This window comes from Pteropus vampyrus, unplaced genomic scaffold (assembly GCF_000151845.1).
Source record: "Pteropus vampyrus isolate Shadow unplaced genomic scaffold, Pvam_2.0 Scaffold46, whole genome shotgun sequence".
Classification (NCBI taxonomy): domain Eukaryota; kingdom Metazoa; phylum Chordata; class Mammalia; order Chiroptera; family Pteropodidae; genus Pteropus; species Pteropus vampyrus.
The window spans coordinates 5,606,580-5,615,981 of NW_011888827.1; the positions used below are offsets into that span (position 1 = coordinate 5,606,580).

At 39.3% G+C, this 9,402-nt stretch overlaps 1 protein-coding gene across 1 annotated transcript in view; it reads left to right on the plus strand.

Annotated features, from left to right (window-relative positions):
* The window catches only part of ABLIM1 (actin binding LIM protein 1), a 206,277-nt gene that overhangs the window by 68,087 nt on the left and 128,788 nt on the right, over positions 1-9,402 (plus strand). The window lies entirely within an intron of this gene.

Consider the following 9,402-nt stretch of genomic DNA (forward strand, 5'->3'; position numbering starts at 1 on the left):
AGTGGGATACAGGCCGTTGGGTGCTCCCCACGTCCCTGACCCTGGGGTGGGACCGATTATGGAAGGGCAGTGAAAGTCCCATTTTGCTTTGTACTTAACATTTATTTTCCTATGAAGCGAAGGACTCCTACCACAGGTAACCTAGTCCCAACAGCCATTATTTATAGGAGGGCTGGAAGACTTGTAAGATCGAGTACTTAGTCACCGGCTCCTGTGGGGCGTGCGTGCGTGCGTGCGTGTGTGTGTGTGTGTGTGTGTGTGTATAGAAGTAAGAATTAAACCAGAACACTTGGAAGACCTCCAACCAGAAAAATACCTCCCATCCAAGAAGCTACCAGTTTGAGCTTGATTTCCATTAACAAGCGTCCCTTTTGGGGTTTATAATTGTCGGCCTTTTAGTATGAAATATGCTGACCTGTTATTCTGGAGCCAGGGCCTGGCTAAGTCGGGGGAGAAAAGGAGAGAGTAAGTTTCTGTGTGTTTACTTGAGAAATAGGTTACTTGAGCTGAGGACAACTCTGGGTAGCTCAGGCTGGGGTTGAGGGAGGTTGAGGGAGAGAGATGGGAGAGGTACAAGGCTATGGGCCTGTCGTATAGCTTTCTCGGGACTCTGCATGTGGTACCCACCCTCACCCCTGGAAACTGTTTCATTTTAAGCCTTTTAGGGTACGAAGGCTTAGCGTTGCCATCTTAAGTCATCTGTGGCCACGTGGGCTGTCAAGTAGACTCCAGGCTGCCTAGAGACACTCAAATATATAAAAAAGGAGAGGTGGGGCTTTTCTGATGTCCGCGGATGTTTCTTTCACTGAGCATAAACTTTTTAGGAGAAAGAGCACTAGCCTATAGTTCAGGTGAGAAGATGGATAAAGGGAGGGCCTGAGCTTAATTCCTGCTGAGCATGATAGAGATTACAGAAGGCCGTAATGTGCATTTTATAGAGAAAGATTTTTTAAGCCTTCTGAAAGCCCCCTACAAGTAAATACAAGAAATCCCCCGTTTTCAGACAATCTAAGTCGATTATCAGGAAACGTCAGGATCCCACCCAGGGAACTGACTCTGCTGCGACTCTGCGTGGCTTGGGTCCTGTCCGTGCCACTAAGCAGCTCTGTGATCTCAGCCAAGTTACTTGTCTGCAGCTCCCGAGTTCTTGAATGTCACATAAAGAGACTAGATTTTGTGATATTTAAATCTCCCCAGGTTTGAGGTTTGCAGATTCCATACACACATAACCACCTATGTATATAACATAGATCCCAGAGGTACTTAATTAGAGCTTTTTAGGTAGCACAGCCCAGAAAAAATATTTCCTGGTTACATCCAGTTCGTAGATGTAACTTAGAGTCAGGCATTACATTTCGTTTCATTTTTCGCTCATAAATCTCCTGAGACATGGCTCAAGGGGGAAATTTGGCATGAAATACATACAATCTGTAAATGATTGCAGCCCTGCATTTTGCATTTCTAGTTGAAAGTACGAAGTGTTAGTTTCAGGAGCAGGTAGTCAGTCTTCAGAACAGCAGAGTACAGAAGACGCGTTAATTTATCTGTGGGGTGGAAGCTTCCATGTTTGCTTTTATTTTCTAGTTTAGATTTAAGGACTGAATGTAAGTTATTTTATGTTGGAAGGTTATACTATATACTATGTTTCATGTTATCAATGTATATCTGAAAAGTTGAATTTTTGTATAAATTGCATTGTTTTTTGAGAGCACTTGCTAGGAATTATTTTTAATTTAGTAAAACTTTACTACAATAAATGTCATTCTTGTAAATTTGTATTTTGTCATACTTAATCTGCTAATGTCTATTGTCTATATCTCCAGCTTTCTGGGATGACCCTTTTCTTTAATATCCAGAGAAAGTAGTTTAAGTTCCTCATGCCCAAAATTCTAGCAAGTTCATGCCTTTTCTCCAAGATTCTAGAGTAGTGTTGTCCAATAGAAATATGATATGAGCCACATATGTAAGTCTAAATCTTCTAATAGCTATATTCAAAAGGTAAAAAGGGACAGGTGCAGTCCACTTTCATAATATATTTTATTTATCTCTCTATATACACAATATTATTATTTCAACATCTAATTGATATAAAAACTTTTGAGATTTTTGACTTTTTAAAAATTTTTTCATACCAACTTAATGGCACATCTCAATTTGGACTAGTTGCATGTCAAGTGCTTAATAGTCACATGTAGTCAGTAGCTACAGCAAGGAACAGCACCGTTCTAGAGATGCCTCGAGGTTTGCATTCTTGTGGTTGGTTCCCTCTTACTCCAAATTCTTGCCAGCACCAAATTCTTGGTCTCCCTTTCTGAGTGCTGTCTTTTGCATTGCTTCCTTCCACACTTGACACAAATCCTCTTCTTCTTTTTCCCAAAGTGTCACTAACACAAGGCAGCTGTTTTGAGCACATTTTTCTATTTTCAGTGAGCCTTTCATGGACTGTCCTGTGTAAGATTTCAACTTCTCCCTCTATGACACCTCTCCCTGCTTTATCTTTTTTTCATTAACACTCGCCATTATTCAACATACTTTATTCATTTATGTTTATCCCCTACTAGACAGTAAGCTTCTTGAGGGCAGAGATGTTTGTCTGTTTTGTTTCTACTGTATACCTGATGCCTAGAACGACTGACATGGTAGGTGCCGAATAAGGGAAATGAATGAATATACAATAACCATATATTTCTTTGGAACATGAATGAATATTATGTCATGTCAACAAGATTATATTTAGTCAACAAGATTTGTCAAGTGCTTACTATGCTGCATGTCCTCAAATGGTTCCTAGACAGTAACATGATCTTCTGAAAAGAAAGAATGTAAGTAAAGGTATCCATCATTGATTACAGAGCTACATGTCTGCCCAACAGATATAACAGATAAGAGAACTGTGCTGAAGGCTATCTTAACCGAGGGTAAGCAGCTCTCGGTTAAGATGTTGTTGCTGCTTAGATTTTTATGCTGGTTTAGACCCTTAGCTTTGTCATCTGGGTTTGCATAGGCAGACTAGATGTGGTTTATTTGGGGACTCAAGTAGAAAATTGAAAAAACTCTAGTAAAATGGAAATAGTTTCTTATATCCCATAAGAGCTGAGCTCAGACTTTTAATAACTAATTAGAGAATCTTAGTCATTTGGAAGTTGAGTAAAAGGCGGAATTAACCGGGATGAAAGAAAAACAAATGTGATACAAATGTGTTCTCTTCTTAAAGCAAATGAGAAACCACTTTCATACCATCTTTTGTTGACTAAAAGATAATCCTGAATATTTTCTTTTAAATTTTGTAGCCTGTTAAAGTGTTATCTAGTCAAATAAGTACAATGTAGGTTTTTCAAATGTTAAGGTTTTGAATTCTAAACTGGAACAGAATAAGGGCTCATAAAGTCTCCAAAATATACTGCTTAATAATTTTTACTTTTGTTGGCAGATAGTTATCCATGGGTGTCTTGTGAGCAGAGGCACCGATAGCTTTTTTGTTCCAAATTATCTTTTCAATGATGTTTGTACAGCAAACAGCCTTAGAAGATAGAGATAGTGTTTCCCACTAAACTAGAGGGTTGATTCGTTCGCAGTCTTGTATCGTAAAGATAATATCTACCCCTGGGGCAGGTTTGCTGGCAGCTCGTCATAAAAGATTGGGGTTTCTAAGCTCGGGGTCCTGAGCTATGACACAAATCCACTGCAATTGCAGCATCCAGCCAAGCCTACTTCTCTTGCCTCTCGGGGGTTTAGGAGAAATGGGGAAACAGTCACAAATATGAAGCTGATGTTACCTGCTGTTCTGGGAGTAACAGACTCTTTTGCTCCTGACCCGGGAGTTTCATGTCTCCTGTCGGCATCCGTAAAACTGGGGCCGGTTAACTTGTTAGTCTGCAAGGAAATTCTCAGGTTCTTTACAGCTCTTGACAGCTCTAACTTCATATCCATGAAAGCTTGTTTCTTGAGAAGGAGAATGTTGAAATTCACCCAACTCAACAAAATTTTCTAAAAAAATAATGTGTTACAACAAAGGTTACGGGAGTATTTACACTATAGAGGTGAGAGAAAGCTGAAAATTTTCTCAAGCATTTTTAAAGCAAGCATTTAACCAGTCATATTGCTGGTTCTTTTTATCACCTGGAGTGCCCCATGCTCAGACCTCACCTCTGTGTCTACTTTCTAGTGATTTTACCCAGTCTTATAGTTTAAGGACCATCTATACCCTGACAGTTACCAACTCTATACCTCTCTCTCCCCTGCAGTCCATATTTCTTTCTTCAAAAGCCTTCTTAGCACCATCAGTGGGCATTTCACACTAAACTCCTAATTACTAGCACCGTCCCCACTCCTAACCTTCTTCTTTTCCAGTCTTAATTTCCCAGTTGCTCAGACTAAACACCTTGGAGTCATTCTCAACTCCTCTTTTTCTCTCACATGCCACAAGTAATCCACCAGCAAATCCTGTTATCCCCATCTTCATAGTGTGCGCACAATCTGCCCATTTATCACTGTCCCAAAGATGTCACACTCCTCCAAGCCACCATCTTGTCTTACCTGGATTAATAATTTTGTCAGGTCTCCCTGCATCTGCCTTTGCCTCCCCCTGCAGTTTATTCTTAATGCAACAGCCAAAGTGATCCTAAAAAAATAAATAAATAAAATAAAATAAAATAAATTTTTAAAAAGTCAGTTTCTGTCACCTTTCCGAAAAATTTCCTAGTTCTTCAGAGTGAAATCAAAAGACCTTAATTTGACTTCAGAGCCTCTCTCCACGATTACTCCGCCGATTACTCCCTGGCTCATTCTACTGAGCCCCACTGGCCTGCTTGATCATTCTTAAACAAAGCAAGCACCGAACAGCCTCAGGATCTTTGCACTCACTGTTCCTTTTGTCTGACAAGCTTTTCATGTGCCTGATACCCTCCCTCACTTCCTTCAGGTCTTCTCAGATGTCACTTACCAGTGAGGTCATCCTCGACACCATCTGATAGGTACAGATGTGTATGTGTATATCTCTGTGTGCGTACATGTAAATATGTATATACGATTTAAATTATCTGTGGTTGGTTATTTGTTGCCTATCTCCCTTCACTAGAGTGTAGGCACCAACAGGGCAGGTAGTTTGTATCAGCAGGCCTTAGAAAAAGGGGTAGCTCACAGTAGGCAATCAATAATATTTGTTGAATGAATGAATGAAATGTTTATCACTGAGTGACAGACTAGTTATAGATCATAATTTCCAAACTATTAAATCCAGGTCACTAAGACTTGATTTCAATCAACATCTTTCTATGCGTGGGAAGGAAGAAATTGACTTTTGTGGTTCCTGGACATAGCATTTTTCACAGAGTGAAAAAAAGACTTTCTCTTTTCAATCCTTTAAAAAAAATCTTTTAATTTCATGAAGCGGAAGGTCTTTATAACAAAGAGAGAGCAGCTTTCAGGCCTAGGGCCTTGATCAGGCAGTGATATCAAAGCTCAAATTTAATTACACTATTTAGTATTTAGTATTTGTGTCTGCAGATCCTTTATATATAGGGGAAGTGACCCTGAAGTATATTTGCCTTGAAAAATAATTGCACTTCATAAAACGGAGCTAATTAAAAAAAAAAAAATTAAGAAAATAGAATAAGTAGGTCAAAACTATGGCAGAAGAAAAATAGTAAAGTGGTATATGAGTGAATTTGGGAAAGTTTGGGAAACACGGATCCTGATGGTGTGTTCGGATTTGCATCTGAAGTGACGAGGCTGTTTTCAGTGTGATCTTAGGACTTGACTGTACCATGTCAAAACCATGACATCTACTGAAAAGTAGAAAAACTGCACTTACGTAAATGTAGTCAAACCTTTTTCTTTGTCGTGAGATTTGCCGCTAATTCGATTGAATTAGTGAGGTCTTGGTTGTGATTTGAAAAGTATCCTGTAAGAACCGACTGTGCCTTGGTCATTTGTTTCTGTAATTTAATCCGAGAAGGGATTTTGATAGTGTCTAGAGAGGTATTATCATCTGAGGGAGAGCCAGAGGACAAAAGTAGGATTTTTTAAAGAAAATCAACCAAGAGACATGTGATAAACACCCTAAAAGCTTTCTGTCCACATTAAAGTCATACAGAAGGGCTTGAGTCACCTTTCTCTGTGATGGAAGTTCATTTGTGAGGTACCTTCAAGTATACGTCTGTGACACAAATGAACTTTTCCTCAGCCTTTCCCTATAGGTTCCCCCTAATACCCAATCATCTGCTTGGGAAGCCTGTGTAGGGCCACTGGGTAAGTCCCACTCTCTCTCCAGGAAAGAATATTTATCATGTACCCAAGAACCAGTGACAGCCTTTCTGCTATGTCTGGAAGCTTCTGAAACTTTGAATTTCTCTTTATTCATTTTACATATATAAGAAGTATGGGGAACCTCTGTAGGTATGATGTATCAGGAGATACTGTGTATGTGGTTTGAAAGCTACCTGGAGGAGGGTGATAAAACCCCTTAGGGCAGAGTTTATAAAGTGCAGTCTGAGAAGCACCTACCCCAGCATAATCTGGGTGCTGGTTAATGATTCAGATCCCTGGTGTCACCCCAGTCCCACTGATCTGCATCTCGGTGGTTCAGGTCTGGCATTTCCAACCAGGTCTCTAAGCATTAGGCCCACCAAATTTGAGGACCACTGCTTTGTTGGCTATGGGTCTTAAACTGATGGCAGGTGACAGAGGAAAAGTACAGGTTCATGAAAAGAACAAAAGAAAGAGTATTTCAGTAGCCTGCTCAGAGCCACCTGCATAAGGATTCTCTGGTCATGGACCTTGTGGCCTATGAAATTCTCAAGAATTGCGCTTGTTTGTAGAACAACTTCATTGATTGTAGAACTTAGGTATGAAATGCTTAGCTAAAGAGTAGATATAAAATGTAAACATACCCGACTGGTCATACGGAGATGGACAAAGTCGTGGTATCCAGATGTGTCCTATGAATTTTAAATGGGACAAAAGAAACAAGGGTATAGAACTCTCTATTATACAATTTATCCACACCCCCAAGTTCAAAGCTGAAAACTGAAATCAAGTGACTGTTAGTGACGAAACTGGCTAATCCGTAGTATATAGTATAAATTCTGAGTGTAAACAGTAACAGTTGTTTATTCAACAAATATTTTTGAGTATCAAAGTATTCAAAAATAAGTTATATGTGATCAGCTTATATATACAAGTAAGACATAATCTCTGCATTCATAGAGATGAACCATAGACTGAATTTTTGTGCGCTCCCTCCGAATTCACATGTTGAAACCCAGGCCCCAGTGTGGTGGTATTGGTAAGTGGGACCTTTGAGAGGTGATTAGGTCATGAGGGTGGAGCCCTCATGTTGGGGTTAGTGCTCTTATAAAAGAGGCCCAAAAGAGCTCCCTTACTTTGGCCATGTGAGAACCCAGCAAGAAGATGGCCATGTATGAACTAAGAAGCGAGTCCTCATCAGACACTGAGTCTGCCAGCACCTTGATCTTGGATTCCCCAGTCTCCAGAACTATGTGAAATAAATTTCTGTTGTTTATAAACTACCCCCAATCTATGGTATTTTGTTATAGCAGCCTGACTGGACTAAGAAAGGATTCTAATCCGATGTTCACAAAATCATACAGGTATGATTTACAACTGCGATTGGTGCAATAAAGCAAACATAGAAAGAGCTGCATGAACAATGTGAGCTCGCCACAGGAGGAGTTTGGTGTGTCTGTGGTGGGAGGAGGGGCAGGTGGGCAGGAAAGACTCCCCTCCCCCACTCCCAGCACCTCTCCAGGAAGAGAAGTTTAAGCTGACAGATAAAGGATGAAAACACAATAATCACTTAATTTCTCCTAGTAAGAAAAGTCAACTAAATGGACTTAATTATTCCAAAAGGTAGATTTATATATAGATATTTTAAGGAACTTAATTTTTGCATAAATCAACCTAGAAATTTTGACACTTGATGGCCTTCAGATGAAGGCCAAATGTGAAATGTTCATGGAACATCTAACATCTGTCCATTCACTGTGCTAGGCTATGGAGGGTCAGAGCTATATATGACATGGTACCTACTACCCCTGAAATCTGTGATCTGGTGGCAAGAAGTATGCTCACTAGTGGAAACATTGCTGGTAGCAGGACAGGTGGAGGTGAGTGGTCAGAGGCTGTAGTGATCACCTACATCTGGGGATATTAACAAGATAGGATAAAACATGGATGCTCCAGAAAATGTAATTTTCCCAGGACTGAAACGGAGAAGCCTGCTAGTTGTGGTCAGGGGTAGGTGCCGCTTGTTCAAGACAGTAGGTAGTAAAGACAGGGGTGTGGCTAGAGTCGACATTGGCCTTTATTTGGGCAAACAATTTTCTATCAGAAATGAATGGGATCATAATGTTCCCGTTGTCATTTGAAAGATGGTACTTTAAACATTAATTATAGTAACTATATTCCTTTCCAAAAGTGGAATTAGTGTTTTATGTCACTTATAACCTAATAGTTTTAAAAAGAATTCTGAACATTGAGTATCTGTGGAAAATTTTAAAAATCAGGTCACGTAAACTGTACCCTCAAGGTAGCATTGGATTGGCAGAAATCCTCACACAGGATTACATTTTAATAGAGACTGTTGTCACTTAGCAATGGAAGTCTTAACTATGTGTAGAAAATGTGGAAAATGCTACCTTTTGATAGTTTTAAAGATCTCTTGGCCTCTGTAATAGTCAAGTCATCAAGAGAGCCATAAACATCAAAATTATTTTTAAAGCGTTTATCTAAAACTACTAAAAATATTCAGGTTACAACTTCTACTAATGTCAATGAATTGCAATCTATTTTTCAAGAATTAGTCTTTAAAGGTTGGGTTCTGTGAAGGAGCTTAGGGAAAACATCCCGCCTCCAAGATCACTGTCCATTTTACCATCTTAGTGTTTGTAAGATGTTTACCAGGTCAAGATCATTCCATGTAGAATATGTGCATTTATAAAATGCAGGGGTTTTTATGGAGGAAAATGGGTGAAAATTGGGGGGTTGAATATAAGATTAAGGGTTTTCTGTGTTCAGATGGTTTTTTAAAAAAGTAAAATTGTATTATCTAATTTATATGCTAAAAGAACTAACTCTTTGTTTATATCTCAATTCCAAAATGGAACTTTGGATGGTGGTAAAATGATGAATTTGGTATTCTTTTCATTGCAATATAATCCCTGTGATTTGACCTAAATATATAGATCAGGAAAGTAACAGTAACATGTTGTCTGTATCCAAAAGGATAAGGATGCTCGCTGTCCCGGATAGAAAGGCCATTTATTCTCTCATAAATATTTCCTAACCATGAATATGGAACAGCCTCTTTCGGAAGCCTGTTCCCATTTGTAATCACCTCTGTGATTATAGCCATAAGCTTATCTCACCTCTATCTCTTGGTAC